This window comes from Cebus imitator, unplaced genomic scaffold (genome assembly GCF_001604975.1).
Source record: "Cebus imitator isolate Cc_AM_T3 unplaced genomic scaffold, Cebus_imitator-1.0 Scaffold75, whole genome shotgun sequence".
NCBI lineage: Eukaryota > Metazoa > Chordata > Mammalia > Primates > Cebidae > Cebus > Cebus imitator.
In genome coordinates this window covers 3,376,323-3,379,415 of record NW_016107390.1, presented here as the reverse complement: position 1 = coordinate 3,379,415, position 3,093 = coordinate 3,376,323, and the positions used below count along the sequence as shown (strand labels likewise).

The 3,093-nt window shown below is 41.7% G+C and overlaps 1 protein-coding gene across 3 annotated transcripts in view; it reads left to right on the top strand.

Moving 5' to 3' along the window:
* The window catches only part of CUNH1orf100 (chromosome unknown C1orf100 homolog), a 26,943-nt gene that overhangs the window by 12,312 nt on the left and 11,538 nt on the right, over positions 1-3,093 (top strand). The window lies entirely within an intron of this gene.

The following is a 3,093-nucleotide window of genomic DNA, read 5'->3' as shown; positions in this document are numbered from 1 at the left end:
CCATCTCAAAAAAAAAAAAAAAAAAAAAAAAAAAGTATTATTTAATGGATAGAAGAAAGGAAATATACCAAACTGTTAATGTTTTTTTTTTAAATGAGTGGTGAGATTATTCTTATTTTATATTTTATTTTTAATTTTTTTGAGACAAGTTCTCACGCTATCGCCCAGGCTGGAGTGCAGTGGCATGATCTTGGCTCGCTGCCACCTCCGTCTCCCAGTTCGAGCAATTCTCCTGCCTCAGCCTCGCGAGTAGCCGAGACTACAGGCGCACGCCATCACACCCAGCTATTATTTTTGTATTTTTAGTAGAGACGGGGTTTCACCATGTTGGCCAGGCTGGTCTCAAACTCCTGGCCTCAAGTGATCTGCCCACCGGGGCCTCCCAAAGTGCTGGGATTACAGGCGTGAGCCCCCCACCCAGCTTATGCTTTATTTTTAAATATTTCTCTCTATTTTCTAGAGTTTCTCTAATGAGCATATATTACTTCTACAAGCAGCAATAAATACAGCATTTTATTAACTCATCAAAGACATTTAAGAAACACCATGAGCGTTTTAACTTAGTCAAGTAACTTAAATTTTAGGAACTCAGTGCCAGGAACTGGGGACAAGTTTCCCAGTGTCTTTCTCAGTCAAATTATGAATTTAGCCTAAACGGTTTCTGCCTTTCTAGGTATGACTTTAACAAAACGAAAACCAGAGGCACTTTGGCCTCATTTTCTAGTTAGAAAAGGCTGGAAACCACAGGGGTTAAAAGTAGCAAGTAGAGTAAGCTAAGAAGTGTTTGACTTCGGGCAATTTTCATTTCTTCTGCAAGTATCAGTCGCCTTATCTATTAAATAAATAACTGGTGTAACATTTCAGAACTTTGTAAGCACTCAGCATATGATTGCTGTCATTGGATTCAACCTCTAGCACATATTGCACATTCCTCTTCATTGCCTGCGACGTAGTCAGCTCCCGGGTATCCTCCATGCAAGGAGAAGGGGGCCGTGGCCTGCATGGCTTAAAACAGCAGAATCTAAATGTAATCGATGATCAAACAAGAAGTAGCTTTAAGGGCCATTCTGGTTTAATTAGATGAATGAAATGTAGCTCAGAGAAGTGACATGTCTGGCCTGAGGTCACCCAGTTAGTTGGTATAAAAGTTGGGCTTGAAGGGCTGGGCACGGTGATTCACGCCTGTAATCCCAGCACTTTGGGAGGCTGAGCTGGGCAGCTCATGTGGTCAGGAGTTCCAGACCAGCCTGGCCAACATGGTGAAATCCCGTCTCTACTAAAAGTACAAAAATTATCCAGCCACGGTGGGATGCACCTGTAATCCCAGCTTCTCAGAAGGCTGAGGCAGGAGAATTGCTTGAACTTAGGGGGTAGAGTTTGCAGTGAGCCAAGGTCGTGCCATTGCACTCCAGCCTGGGCAACAAAGGGAGACTCTGTCTCAAAAAAAAAAAAAAAAAAAAGTTGGGCTTGCATCTATTTTCATTTTCTGGTTCCCAGTTCAAAACTCTTTGTTCTAACTCAAATTCATACTGTATTAAACTATTAGGGCTATGTTTTCTGCCGGAGGATAGACAGGAAATGACAGAACCCCACTGCCAGAGCTGCTCACGGACCAACTCCACAGAACACCCCCATGTTGTGTGAACTCTGACAATCACCCTCCTCCATCTCTGCCCGGCACCCAAGTATCAGTCCGACTGGAGGACGGCTCAATTAAAGGGAACCTTGACTCTGACGAGACTTGTGCCTGCCCAGGGTTAGCCTTAAGTGGCAAACTCAATGCAGATGTCAGTCTATGAGCTCATCGAGCTTCTAGTTAAGAACAAGAGGAAAAAAGAAGACAAGCAAAACAAGACAAAACTAGGAAATAATGACATTGTCAGGACCAGACCTAGGTTTAGCTATTGTGGTCATGGTGTAACTTGAGAGGTATGTGTAATGGCTTGCCTTCCCCAGACACGTTCCTCCACCAACTTGATGTCCTTCAGCAGCAGAGTCCTTCGTCTGAGTGAAAGTCTTGTCTTCAGAAGGGCATTGATATATTACATGAAAAGGGAGAATATGCTGGTGCTAGAGAAACACGCAGTCAAAAGTAGAGGCATGCTGACAGTCCAGCAGAGGTCATCTAGGAATAGTCACCAGGGTCTGGTTCAGCAGTCAGAGCCATCAGTGACACAGAAGTTACTAGACTAGTAGTGATGGTCACATAGAATCCAAACTCACAAGAAACTGATGCATTCCCCAGACCATTACTGTTTGATTGACAGTGGGAGACACTGTTTTGTAGGAAAAGGAGTACGCTCACCCATCATTTAGGGCATCTGCTTTACAAGGTCAGACACCTGTTAAACATAAAATCAGAACAAGTAGAGGTGGGTGCGTATTCTCGATGATTCTTTAGGCCCATCCATACAGAGCACCCTTCCAGTCATCCAGCATCTCTCCCCGTTCAGTATCCCACGAGCATGGCTGGATTCTTGCTCTTGCTTTTTCTGAACATCAGGTAGAGCCACTCCATTTCTGCTAACACACTGTTTCTTAAAGAAGGCACGTCACAATGAAGGTGACCGAATTAGGCAAGCACAACTGATGGTTAAGCAGTCTGAGTCACCTCTTTAAGTGTGATTAGTTCACAGCAATACACTCACATAAGGCTACTCACCCCAATTAGATTTAGATGTTCCTAAATCTCAACCAATACTTAATATGTTTCACATCAACAGCAACTCGTCTCATCAATTTTACAGTTTAAAAACATAAAGATTTATGAGAACATTCAGAAAACATTCACAATAAAAAATGAAATGATTGAAAATTATCCACAATATCATCCCCCAGAGATAATCATGCAGAATCATCCAAAATAGGACGGGATGGGTGTTTCAAAACCTTTTTATTTTTGGTGACAGCTGCACTGAGATAATTCACATACCATACAATTCATCCATTTAATTCAATTGAAAAGAATTTAATTTAATTCAATTCAGTGCATAATTCAATTGAAACCTTGTTTAAACCTAATAACTTATTGTGGACTTTTTTCCATTTCAAAAATTATAATCCTACAACATCCTTTTTTTTTTTTTTTTTTTT